This window comes from Topomyia yanbarensis, chromosome 1, assembly GCF_030247195.1.
Source record: "Topomyia yanbarensis strain Yona2022 chromosome 1, ASM3024719v1, whole genome shotgun sequence".
Lineage (NCBI taxonomy): Eukaryota > Metazoa > Arthropoda > Insecta > Diptera > Culicidae > Topomyia > Topomyia yanbarensis.
The window spans coordinates 141,813,821-141,828,778 of NC_080670.1; the positions used below are offsets into that span (position 1 = coordinate 141,813,821).

The 14,958-nt window shown below is 35.3% G+C and overlaps 1 protein-coding gene across 3 annotated transcripts in view; it reads left to right on the forward strand.

The window, feature by feature from the left end:
* The window catches only part of LOC131696358 (acetylcholine receptor subunit alpha-like), a 701,515-nt gene that overhangs the window by 1,941 nt on the left and 684,616 nt on the right, over positions 1 to 14,958 (forward strand). The window lies entirely within an intron of this gene.

Here is a 14,958-nt window from a genome sequence, read left to right on the forward strand (position 1 = left end):
CAGTTTGGCGAATCAATAAATTTCTACATATACAGTAATCCCATGAAAATAAGTTATACCACAGATAGCACACATTTAGGCTAGTACAAAATTCTTTAAAAAACTTTAGTAAATTGTCAAAATGATAGACGTTGGAAATAAGTGTTTCATTATTGCCATCTACGCAATTGATTTAAACCCCGCTCTCTAATCACCCTTTCAGACCAACCTCGCACCTGCATTCCCTTCATCCACCCCGTATACCAAAATAAGTTAGGTGGTTCCCGACGCCACCTCGCCTTTCAAAATATGTTCGCATTAAGACTTCATTAAACTTACGCTGATTAGCCAATTGAATATTATTTTTTTGATTGTTTCAAGTGTGTCAATCGTGCTCTTATATATGCTTGCCAAGTGTAATAAGAATGTAATAGACAATGTTATTTTGAACGTAACCAGCTATTAAATGTAAATTAGTTTTGTTAAATGAGAAAGGCACAATTACACCGGTAGGTGGATTAAAACAGGTTTTTTTAAATATAAATTGATTGCACTGGAATATATAAACCACACGAAAACGATGAAGACGCATTGTAGTTCACCATAAATCTCCATCGAGTGAAGCAGTTGGGAAGAACAAAATCTACGGCTTACAAGCTGGATGCAACATTCGTTTCAGCCTGGAGCCTGCCCATTAACTACGTAGAAAACTTTTCAAACATTCGTATTTAAAATACTATTACCGAGTGCCAACGTTGGTTACATGGTTTGGTTTATTTTTATCAAAACGCACACAAACTAATTAAGTTTGATTTTCCGTGTTTCGGAGTCTTCTCGCCAGTATCTAACAGCTGACTGGACCGCTAGCTAAAAGCGTTAGTTGGACGCTATGGTCCAACGTCAAACGAACTATTTAATTTGACCACTTTCAATTTATTAGATTTGAATTAATTGTATGTTAAATTTCATAAGTGTTTAAGCAATAAAATACCACACCTTGAGCTAATAAAAGATGAAACAAAAGCACAATGACTGGCTTCTACTGTCTAACCAACACACTTTGCAAATGAACGATTTAGTGTAAATAATTCGAGTCCTCCGAAAATACTGGCTTTGACGTACACTAACACTTTTAACCCTAGAACGTTGCACTTACATTTTTCACCAGTGGGGTACAATCGTACCCCACTCGCTTGATCGAAATTTTCGCAGGGAAAAAATGAAAACTAAAGAAATGTATATTACATCATTTTCTTCGTTTTTTATTAAGAAAACAGCTGTGTAAGTTAAAGTATGGAATTTATTGAATCAATCATACAAAAATTGGTTTGAACAAAAAAAAGTGAAAAAATCGCGGTTCACAAAAATTACTAGAACTTTGCGAATTTTCAACTGATCTGAAAAAAATTAAATGATTCTAAGAGTTGAAAGAATGGTCTAGAAAGGAAATTTTGATATTTTTGAAAAAGTGCAATTATTTGGAAGAGTGAAATTTTAAAAATTGGGTTTTGGAAAATACCACAAAATGGGGTGGATATCGAAATGAAAAAAATATTGCTGACTAGTAATACATTGCACAGTGGTCCGAAACGCCAAAAACATGAACATAATTCGCTAGAGGCCAAACCATCGAATATATTCACATGATGTCTTTGGAAGAATTGTTTGTATGAATAATCCCCACAATCTAATAACAATTGAGATTAGGCATGGCTTACTATGATCGAACTAAAAAAATAACTTTTTATATTGACAACGAAAGTTGGTGTCTTCGACAAAGTTTTATAAATGCTCACAGTGAAGAATTTCGTCTAAGAAATTGAGCTTGTAGGACTAAAGGTCATCGAGTTATAAGGCATTTTCTATGGCAACCCCCTTAAATCTAGTTTTTTTAACATAACTTTTTTCATTGTGACTTTTTGTGCAAATGATGTTCAACACAAATGTGTAGGTATCAAAACTATATAATATTGTCGAAGACTGTATGTAAAAATACTCATTCGTTTAAAAGTTATTTAAGATTTCTACATTTTTTATACCAACTTCAACTACATAAAAGAAAGAAAGGTGCAAACCAAAATGCACGAGCAGGCACTTTTTGAACTGTTTAGAACCCTATGAATAGGGTAAGCTTACTTTATCGTGTTTTTTGCCTTTTTTCCGCACAAAAATAAGCAAAAAAAATTTCTATTTTTTCCGTAAAATTTAGTAATTAATCTTTTTGTTAGCATTAAATTCATTATGACATGTCTATTTGAGTATATATTAGTTTGGGATCACCAATGATATTAAAGTCTTAACATTTTTGCTTCCACGTTTAAAAAATCTGAAATATTCGGGTATAAGTTAAAATAATACTTGTAATTGAATATCAAACCAAGAATTTAAAAAATTGAGTAAAATTTTTTTTTGCTGATTTTTGTGTGGAAAAGTAAAAAAACACGATAAGCTTACCCTATTCATAGGGTTCTAGAGTGCCACGCAACAAACCTTCTTAGCTTTATTGTGCATAATTTAAACTCGTGCATTTTGGTTTTCTTTCTTATACGTAGTTGAAGTTGGTGTAAAAAATGTAAAAATCTTCAATAACTTTGAAACTAATGAGTATTTTTACATACAGTCTTCGACAATATTATGTAGTTTTGATACCTACACACTTGTCTTGAACATAGTTTGCACGAAAAGCCATAATGAAAAAAGTTATATTAAAAAACTAGATTTAAGAATGTTGCTATAGAAAACGCCTTGTAACTCGATAACCTTTAGTCCTACAAGTTCAAGTTTTTTAACAAAATTCTTCACTGTGAACATTTCTAAAACTTTGTCGAAGGCACCAACTTTCTACGTCGTCAGTAGAAAAAGTTTATTTTTTAGTTCGAACATAGTAAGCTATGCCTAATTTCAATTGTTATCAGATTATGGAGAATATTCATACAAACAATTCTTCCAAAGACACCCTGTGAATATATTCGATGGCTGGGCATCTAGTGAATTAAGTTAACGTTTTGGCGTTTCCGACCATGGTGACATGCAACGTTTCTGTTACAGCAGTTACTGTGCACAAATTGTACTTGCGAGCCATTGTTTTGAAAAACTTTAAAAAAATTAGCAATAAAACAATAAAAATCAGCAAAAATGAGAACAATTTTTTTCTACTTCAAAATAAATTAAATTAATTGAATAAATGATTAAAAACGATTATATAATACTAATTGTTACTTACGTAGTAAAACAACCAGTATTTAAACTGGTATTGTAATGAGTCACATTTCCACTGACAGCACGAAACCTGACGAAACGCTAACGGAAACCATACATGGGGTACAAATGTACCCCACGCCAACTTTGACACCCGCTTCCGCAAAGACTATAGGCAAACTGGCAATACCCTCATTTCATACTCTTACTAGAAACTTTAAATTGAATTATGGTTAAGGTCCCAGGTCGGTAAATTCTTGTCTTCACACGGATCCAAAGAAGGCGTGGGGTACATTTGTATCCCAGTGCAACGTTCTAGGGTTAATGAAGTGTAATGTTATATACATTTTAGCCGAGTTTCCCCAGTTTACTTTATTCCAAATTTTTAGGAATCCATCGGCAGCGGTTGGTAGTCGCTGAAGGCAAGCCATCACCTTACACACAATAGCAAACCCGCTACGACTGCAATAGCAAAGACAATTGGGTTTGTATATTTCACATACTTGTTCTCACTTGAGTACTATGGTTCCAAATTTTCAAAATCTTTCTTTACTCACTAATCTCTAGTTAATTATATTTAATTAATTAAAAGGTAAAAAAGAAAATGTGACTACATATTAGTCGAAATTTTGTTTGTTTTAAAAGTTATAATATGTCATTTCCGTCATGATCCGTTTTAATATACCAGCCGAATTTTATTTCTATAAAACGAAAAAGGGTAGTATTAGGACATATTTTGTACTTCATTTTTCTATCTACAACCAAAATGCGAACCGCATTAGTTACATACGAATAAGCATGATTCTAATGAGAATATTGCATTGTAACTGGTATAATGCATATAAAGCGATATTGGTCCGGGACAAAAATGCATTAAGGCGATTACACCCCAGAAACTTACACAAACCCACAGTTGGGAATGTATTAGTGAATTTAACGATATCGGAGTATTAGTATTAAAATTACTCCGCACTAATACACATGTAAAGGACATCTCCACTCAGATACATGTGCGCTCTGAAAATACTAATACACGCTCAAGGACCAGTTTCCATTTCGCCTTTGTACTGATCACATGCTGCATATTGGAGAGAACAGTTTATAGCTTCATCAAATTGGTGGGGTGTGGGTAATGATTATGTTTTGATAATATGTTGAGCTTTCGGCGTTCTCTAAACCCTAAATTTAACAGCGATATGCGAGTTCTAGCCACTAGATAGGTTCATAAATGTTAATAATGATTAATGATTATTTAAGCACACTATACGCAGGAGAAAGTTACCTATATGGGAACATTGGGTTAACAAGTTAATTCAACATTTGTCGGGTAGAAGCCGTCCGCCAATCATTTCTGGCATTCCTCATATCAACAGTACTTTCAGGTGATATCATATCAGTATTTCACAGTAAAAGTATCTAAGTTTAAAGTATCATAAACTATAAGGGCAGTGATGACATGGTTTTGCACTTTTGAGCAGCAGTGGCAGTTACTCATTTCAGTTTGTATTTTCCCGAACATGCGAATCCAGCGCACATCATCGCCCTGGGCAACGATCATCGCAAATCAATCTGAGCACAAATCATTGTCTCCACTCTTCTCTGAAGCAAAGAATGAGAGAGCGATGATTTTACTGCAAAAACCATTCGCTATGGGAAAATAACAACGCGTATATCACGCACTCTCGTGAACGTAAACTGTTCACGCGTTTAGTGTGGTTGGAATTGAGCTGTTCGCAGACAAAAAAGCATGAAGACAGAAGTTCTTACAAACACCACAGAGGTATTCATGTATAGAATACACCACCTTTTTAGCAGACTCAGCAAGCAAAACCAACTAATACTTTTACATGATTTTACAATCAATTTATTTCATCATGAATCAAGCTGTGTTGGTATAATGCCGTAGCTATGCTTGGTCTACAATGCGAAGAAAGCATGATTCTAATTCGGAATATGCACGAAAGGATGTAATGCCTTTTTTGCATTGGAAAATTGTTTTGGGTGTACCACCACTAGAAATAACCACCGAAAAATTTCAAGTTGTCTAGACCTTGATCACTTATCAGTGTGAAAACTTTCATTTGCCAGAATCATCTAACAGCAAATTTTCAAACTTATAACCATTACATCGATTTGGATCATACCTCGGAAAACAAAGGGCAAAGGAAATGACTCTAAGTAAGTGGAAATTTTTTATTTTTGAGCATATATTTTTTTCAGAAGTACACCAAATTTTTGGTAGTTTGTTATAAGATTAATTTTATGGTTTCTTCGAAAACATGGCGTACCTTCTTCCATTCATTCGTTTGTTTGGGTAGTTAAAGTTAAAAAAGTGTCCTAAATTAATCGGTACACTTAAGGGGGTGAAATTAAATTCGTGATTTTTGAAAAAAGAAGAAAAGTTTTAGCTATTTGAAAATGTATGTATATTTGTACACACATTTGAAAAGCTAAACTAAAAATGTTCTTTGAAGAAATTCACAAAATGACAAAATTAAGGACTATTTCGATACTGTAATACCCAATTAGCTGGAAAAGTGCATGTCTTAATTTTGGTCGAAATCAATGAAACAACAAAGATTTCCGATTAACATAAGAGTACCTTCTATTTGATTTTCCGTTACTTTTTTCTGTGGTTTTCTAGAAATAATGTATTTTAGTATGAATTTTTGATTTTAACTTGCGACAGAATCGATTAAAACCGGTTTTCTGGTGTTATTGTTTGTGAGAATCTTGCTGTATGAAAGATTGTTGTGATATATCTTTGCTTTGATTTATCTTTTGATGTAAGCAAAAAAAATCGATTTTTTCGATCTAAACATAATACTATAAATACACCTTAGTTTTAATTTTTAGGGGAATGAGAATGAAATTTCGGATTGATGGGGGCAATTCCGATCAGAATAAAATAAGATTATAACAGAACACAATTTGTGTAACATATTGAGCTATAAATTAGGTCTCGTTAGTAGTCAAAATATCAAACGTTTATAACAAGTAACAATTCGAGATATAGTTTTGAAATATTTCTGTTATGTGTTTCTTATAGGGATGAGGGGAAACAGAATCAAATCCACTTTTGCTAACAATGGCCTATTTAAAGGGTACATACCTTTTTGCGAAAAAAATTTCTAGAAAGTTTGAATTTACGTAAAGGCATAAAGCAATGATTTTATTACATCGAAGTTAAAGTATTTTGGTAGTACATTGAAAAAACAAGCATAAATTTATATATATATATATATATATATATATATATATATATATATATATATATATATATATATATATATATATATATATATATATATATATATATATATATATATATATATATATATATATATATATATATATATATATATATATATATATATATATATATATATATATATATATATATATATATATATATATATATATATATATATATATATATATATATATATATATATATATATATATATATATATATATATTGATAATTGGCGGAGTAGTGGCCTTTTTCCCGAAACTCTTTTTTAGTTAAGAGGCTTGTGATGATCACGATTGAAGACCAACAGATCAACTGAAATCCTAAAACTCATAAAAATTCATTAGTATAGGAGTAATCCTCGTACTTTAACGATTAGTTGAATTAATAATAATTTTTTCTGCATTCGGAAACGTTTTCTCTAAAAAATTGATGTTTGAAGCTCCAAAAAATGGATTAAGGTACGAGAAAAATTAATTACTACCAAATGAAATTTTTTTTAAGAAAATCGGTTGAGTGATTTTACGGCAATCGTGATCACGGAAAAGTTGTTTTTGGAAAAAAACGACATTTCGAGATAATCGAGTTCAAAATTGCATGTTACCGCTGCTCATGGTAGACGAAGCGCGCTTCGAAGCGTTGTAACTTTCAATCTATTTCTCGGATCTCTATGAAAATTGAGTGAGAAATTGTCCTGAGGATTAAATTTCATCATCGTAGTAATACTAATATACAGGGAAGAGATAGATGATAAATGATTCTAATTTTGTGAAAATTTCATGACCATGTTATATGAAATTTGGAATGATTAGGGATATCTTCTGAAATATCACAAGCACCGAAAAGAAATCGTAAATCACATACTAGGCATCATGGACCCGTTCAGGAATGCAGGAATAATATGTTATGATTTCGTGAATTATTTCACGAGCACGAATGGGAGATCGTTACTATTGTACTAAAAGAAAGGAAGAGAAAAGAGGGTGAAAACGATGACAGGAAAGACACGAATTAAGCTTGCAGTTTATGGCAGATCATCGACGTGACGGTACGACCTGTACGCCAGGACTGATAAGATAGCACGCAGCGGGACGTCGGGTGGTCCTCATCGTACCCGTGTTCTAAATTGGTTAGATATTCTGGTTGTTTGGGCTCTATTTATACCAGCAAAGGTGAGAGTGAATCAGTGAGAGCCCATGACTTAGTAGTGCTCTGATTGAGTCTGTATACTCGGTGCACGCCCAGAAAATGTCCTCGATAGTGTAATGGTTTGCTATGAGTCGGGACATCACATGAATGAAGTCACGACCCACCTCCATTCTCTTGAACCAAGGTTTCGTCGATACCTTCGGGACTATAGAGTGTTCTAGTTCCTTCTAGTTCCCCATTCTGATGAGTAATACTGAACAGCAGTTAAAGCAAATTGGTATTCTATAAATGTCACCTTCTGAGGCACCTACCTTAGCTAAGGAGTCCGCCTTCTCATTGCCCGGGTGGAGCAATGAGAAAGAACCCATACCAAGGTTTGAAAGATTTGAGCATGAGCATGATGACCGTACAATTCGTACTTGCTACTCCGCGATTGACTAGAACAAGCGAAAGAATCAACGAATGGGGCCTGGGAGTAGCTATCCATTCTCAATGTGCACGTTTCGAGAGTTCTATACTTTGAAATGGCAATAACGGCGCCGGCGACGTCCTTACATTCATCGGGGAAGGAAAGGAATGTTAGTGTAACAAACGTTGTTATAGAGACCGTGTATACCTCTGCATCTCCACGTTTGTCACGGGAAGGAGTTTTTGTTAGTAGGATGGGGTAAATAGTTACATAAATCTGGATTCACCTTGATAAGTGATACGATCTATGCAACTCTCAGAAGTATTATCATGTGTTCTTTGATCTAGGCAGCCGGCTGCCGAGAATTTACGATATATTTATCGTTTGTTAAATTAATTTTGAAATGCTCGGTTTGTAAAAAAAGCAATTTCAGCTCCGGATTGCCGACAGTCGGGAGTGTTGCTTATGTCTAATTGTATCAAACGGCATGTGACCGATTCTATTATTCCTTGTTTCTTTATTCTTTATCCGGCGAAACACAAATTTCAAAAACAATACAATATCATGAAAAGTATATAACCTTTAGCGTCTCGAGACATTTGTCGAAATAGATATCGTAATACCTATGTAATTGAAAATTTCATAATATGGGTATTATTTGTCGTGTATAAACGTTGGTATTATAAAGCAAATAAAACGAAAATTATGTATTGGTTTCTCCGCGAACAATTGAATAAGAAGCCGATTGTATGTATGTACTCTAAGGGGATGCGCAAACAACGATACTGAATTTTATCAATGTTACTATGTTTTAATTGGCGCAATGTTCTACTGTATCGATTTTGTTGGCTATTTTCGGCAAATTTAAGACTAAGAGAAACGAAAGTATTTTTTTTTATTTCGATTATAGAGGTTTTAACCTTAAGGTCATTCGCCTCTTCGGGTTAGAAAAATCTCTTATGAATTTTTTTTAACCCTATGTGCGGGGTCGGGACTCGAACCCAGGTGCGCTGCGTACAAGGCAATCGATTTACCAATACGCTACGCCCACCCCACGAAACGAAAGTAATGAAATTGAAAGACGTATAGGTATTCTAGAGCGAATCAGTTATAAACTTAGAACGGAGAACTAGTAGGACTAGGCAGGCTCATATGGACATGATCGAAAGGAAATGGGAAGAATCCTTTGCCTTCTGCTAAGTAGGAGTTGGGCGTTGCACCCAAGTCTACCGCATGGTCATTGATAGAACATAACTCATCATCATATTTTATCGCCGACGCCGGCAGAATAATCTTCACAAATCCTCGCCTAGAACGACCATGCGATCATTCTTTTCTCCTTCTGCTAGCATCATCTTTAGCTAAAATTATTGACAGTAGGATTTTTTGCATTGGCTGAATATATTTTTTTCAAGCAATGAGTTTTTAAACTTTATAAAATATTTTCTATAAATTTTATAAATTTTATAAGTTTAATAAATTTTATAAATTTTATAAATTTTATAAATTTTATAAATTTTATAAATTTTATAAATTTTATAAATTTTATAAATTTTATAAATTTTATAAATTTTATAAATTTTATAAATTTTTCAATCACTGATAACTCAGATACTATTAGATATGTGAAAAAAAGCGTTAAATAAAAAAATGCATTTTCGCATGATCTCACCGTAATTTTTGTTGTAATATTTGTTTTTGTTATGTACCTTATGAACTCTGCAATTGTTAGGAGCAAATAATTTTTGTTTTTTAGCTTTTTTAAAATAATTTATAATTATATCGAGAAGACAGCGTGAAAATTTCAGAATGAAACTCGAAGTATTACGAGATATTACAATTATAACAGGCCTATAACTGTGCGTTTAGTGTGCTATTGCCTTGTTTAGGTTGCAATTTTAGTTCTAGTTTTCTGATCGCCTTGAAAATTTGAGTGAACGCTACTAAGGATATGTACTTTAAACAAACGGAATATTTTTTTTCGACTTTTTGGGCCAGCACAACACTCTTCTTAAGAAAATTTGTTTTTTCCATAAATAAAACATTGAATGAAGAACTTGAACATTTTATTCGCAAAGCATTAGTAATAAGTCGGTTGTCTGCCTACGTTAAAGGATTTTTCCTCGATTTACGTTTAATTTGATCAGACTTTCGAAAATTCTCGCAATAATCTTGTTCAATGCTAATTTGATCGATATAATATCCTAAGAAGGAGTTATAACAAATGTTCCATCCCACTGTTAGGTGGATTAAAAGCGTTTTTCTGTTTCTAATCTGTCCGATGGCATCTTGGTATAGGTCGTATGAACGAAAACTAGCATATGCTCAATTAGTAGTAAGTGCAACTTTGCTACTTTTTCAAGTAAACTCTTTTTAATTCATACGGCCAATGTCCTTTTTATTTATTTTTAAAAATGTTGAAACGATGTTGTATTATTGAATCTTTATTTGGCTGCCATCTCTCGTAATTGTCAACTAATTCTAAAAAAATCCCATATTCATTGGTCGGTATTGTTTTAGGTTTATAAATAGGATATCATAAATCGTATCTTATGCCGTTTCTCGTTAAAATCGCCTGGACCGTTAATTTCACTTTCTAGTAGAAGTGCGAATGAAGGACGTCCAGTGGCCTTTTCTTCTTCAATAAATTGCAACCCCAGTGCAATCAACTGCCCTGGGGTCTTTCAAAGAAAAACAGCATTGGCGTTACATGAGATGGCTATTTCAGGAACTTTTAAATCCTCTCTTGCATGGGATAGATAGCATTTACTTGTGCTGTAGCCATAACTGTCTCCCCTACTCTTTAACTTCTTCCATATGAAGTATTCCAGGCTTCGTTTGTGTCGTTCGTACTTCACGGCTGATTTTCCCGGCCGTAAACGTTTCGTGAACTTTTGTAGGTTCAATGATAAAATATGGAAAGAGCTTCAGTTTCAGTTGGTTGAAGAAAAACGTGGAATATGTAACGACAAATGCGGCATATAAGGGCACGGAAGGCCTAAAAACGATGACAAGGGAATTGGGCTATATGCTCAGCAATGTAAAAATGTGTTTACGTCAATTTGGTAAATAAATAATAATTTCGAAGTGTTAGAACGAAGAGGATGAGTGTTAGGCGCCGGTAGACTATTTATGTCGCCTTTTGGAAGATCTATCAACAGCGTAGTTAGCAGGAGGGTAGAAAAACATTCGGCCAAGCCAATAACTAGTTGGAGAGTGAAAGGAAAATCTTGTTCCGGAAAAGAGCGTGTAAACATCGATTCATGTCAAACAACTTTGAAGGTAATGTGATGCAAAAGGCTTTCATCTGAGCTGCGGTACTTGACTAGCATCGGTTTTTTTTTGCGCTGTCCGTTTTCTATAGCTGCGATGGGGAGGAAGCTTTTACGTACAAAGCTGCATAGTATATGTATGTACATATTTTCGTTTTCCAAGATGCTTTTAACGTGTTCGTTTCCAATCTACAGGATATCAAAATACAGGACAAAATGGGAAGATTCGATCTCACACGTGTGTATCTATTAAAATTATGGATATATAACGATGTAAATATAAATTAGGTTTTGTTGTTCAAACATTGGAAACCAATATTTTGAAGATTAGTTTTACTGCCACCTAGAGTCAGTCGGTAACAGAGTGCACCATTTTGATATGGCTGACGTTTCACAATCTGGCTATATATTTCCTACTACTGAGTCCTAAATAAGTAGGGCGGATTTGTAAACTAAATCACCAACGCGCTTTCCGTGGGGTAGTATAATGCCGGTCTTCAGACAAGTGCTGAAATGAGTGAATCGAAGAATCATCACATTCTCACCCTATTCCTACAAGCTGGAGTTGCATTTCTCATTACCTTTACCAAATCGCTTCGTTTTTAATAAAAAAAAACTATCCATGTGGGCGGGATCTGTTAATTTGTACACGGAACAAAATTCGTTTATAAATTCATGAATAAATCACAATTTCGTGACTGAACGATTTATGAAAATCGTGACCAAATTCCTGAAAATATGTAAAATAAACTTCGTATTCATGATTTCCGCTTGAAATACGGTACAGTATCTACCAAGCGAACGGAATTGGCATAATCTCAATTCACAACAATAGACACCAGCACTGGTTCGACCCTCCAACAAAGAACCAGTGTAACAAATTACGTATTCTTCAAGTTGTCACTCCATACAGCCAGACAGCCATTTCTCGCGAGGAGGAATTCTCACATTAAAAGTTTTAAAAGCAAAACATGTGATTATTAGGTCACTGGGAGCAAGTATTCACTCATGCCAAGCAGGGCAGTCGACAGTCGCGTCGGGCCCCAAGGCTTGTATTACTGCCGGGCTCTTTTAATCCTAAGCCCTCTAGTTCAGTATGTGAGTCCGTGGTTTCTATTAGTCTCCGGTTGACTCATATTGCCACATCCACAGATAGCGTGCTAGACATGTGAATTTCGATAGCTTCTTATTTCGTGATATCCAAATCGGGTAAAATTGCCAGAGCTACGAGTTTTTCAATTTGTGGGTACTAAGGATCAGGAATCAGTAGCATCTACCTCAAATAGTACGTTCCCCATGTTGATCGGATATTTGTGACTCGCCATGAATCGTCTTTTCGTGATTGCCCTGATGGGAAGGATGGGGGAAGTGGCAAGGTTAGGGGTACGGAATATAACCAAAAGACACCGAAGCATTATTTATTGGCTTTAGACATGTTCTTTATTCGCATACTAAATATATTCTTTACGGCTTCATAGTTCTATAGAGATCATTAAAGCACCCTTAGTGATGAAAAAGGACAATCAGTATGCGAGAATAGAGCTAGTTCAGAAGCACCTTAATGGCTGTCAGCAATGTTAACATAGAGCCGTGTTTTTTAAAAAAAAACTCTTCCCTTCTTTATCGACGCAGCAAAAGAAAAAATTAACTTTCAATATCGTACCCACCCTTCCTCTCTTCTTTCGGTTGACATGCCGACTGTTTAAATTGACCTATAGAAATGGAATTCGATCCGCTGTCGAAAACCTCGTCTCAATTTGGTATACGTGTTTGATCACTGATCTGTGAGAAGATTTGCATGTATACTTGGTTTAATCCAAACTCTACCTAAATATTTGGTTGAAATTACGCAAACGTCTATTGTGGATTATATTTGCAATTGTATTTTTTCGAACAATTGTGCAGAATTTGCATTTTGATTTTAGGTTTATTGCATCATCATTTATTAAATGAAGGCATACGAGTTTAGGTAACTATTGGAACGCATACGTACGACGGCGCCGGTGGTTGAGTGGTAAGCGTGACCGCCACCATCGTTGAGATTTTTTTGAGGTGAAAAAATCTGTGTATAGGCGTATAAGTGGACTGCCTCATGCCAAGACGGGAGGGTCGTAGCGTAGTATGTTGGGACTTAGCTATCGATGCCTCATGGCGTGGCAGAGGAGTGAAAGGTTGAGCATCCAAGTCAGTCTCACACGGCATGTTAAGGGTGTGTGTGTGTGTTAACCATCCTAACTCCCACTAGCTGATAGTGATTTACAGAAAAAAGATGTTTGCATGTATTTTAACATATCCATGCAAATAACTTAGTTCAAGGATTTAGGTAGGTGTTAGCTCAATTGACTTTCCGATGACCCATTTCGTGTACAGCGCCAGACATGTTCCGAGGTCATCGTTCCATCAACCAGCCCCGCCTTACTGTAATGTTTGTATCAAATGGATTATAACATTACAATAAGACTTTCGATTCCTTACATGAGGTAAGAAATCGACGCGTATTTAGTGAATTTATTTGATTTTTGTATATATAAATTAGAATGTCTGTAGAAAAATATACCAGTTTTTCTATTTCCTTCCTCATCTCCTACTTACGCGCTTATGTACTCATTCACTACGTGCTTATCCATTTTTCCCTTCTCCAGATATCCTCAAAATCTCCAGCTTCTTTCTTACACATCAAACAGCCCCATTGGCCACGCACGTGGTCCTGACCCGAAAAAGGTTTGGAAAATGTCGGAAGAAAAAGAAAAACTGACCTGCAGGTTTCCAAATGTGGAACTAAGAAATTGGTGCGACACCTATCGGGCGATAGTTACGGATGACGCGCTGATAATTTGGAATCGCCACTTTTTTCACCAAGTGACGCTGAAAATTTTTCACTTTTTGGGAAAGATTTATCTCTGGGAAAAAACACTTTTTGTGAGTTTTTGATCTCCACTATTATTATTTACGTTGTTAAAACACTTTTTTCTTCCCCGCATCGGGAATAGACGGCCCGTATTGCGGGGGAACACTTTTGACACACTAATGCTGTGTGGCTTTGAATCACTTTACACCGGGATGAAAAACTCAAAAAAAAATCACTGAATTCCACTTCCGATTTATGAAAACTGTTAACCGAGTCGTTCTTCGTATTTAAAAACACTTTTGTTTGATAATCCGTACCGAAAAACTACGATTTTGGACCGACTAGTGAGGAGCTCCAAAACAGTCGACCGATCGCGGCTAAGGTACACCCTCTATCAGTCTCACACGGCATGTTAAGGGTGAGCACAAAAGTCAGCCTCACATGGTATGGTAGAGGCTAGCACAAAAGTCAGCCTAGCAACAAATGAGTAAGGTGAGCACACAAGTCAGCCTCGCAAGGAACGAAAGAGGTGAGCACAAAAGTCAGCCTCATGAGAGTGAATCAAAGTGCGATTGAGAGAGCACCCAAGTAAGCCTCATACAGGACGTATGAACGTGTGAGTGAGAGTGAATGAGTACATTTAGTACAGCCATCCCCCAGAAGTAATACCGAGAGGTAGTTCCTGGGAGGAATGATGGCGGAGCCCAATGGAGTTTAGTCGGTATTAATGGCAGCGTCACCATTCGAGCCCGACACGCCCCCAGTGCACCCCGTGTGGTAGATTGGACCCTACCAATAGCACGTGTACTGGGCTAGGACGTAAAGGTAAGGTCCATTGTAAAAAAAGGCC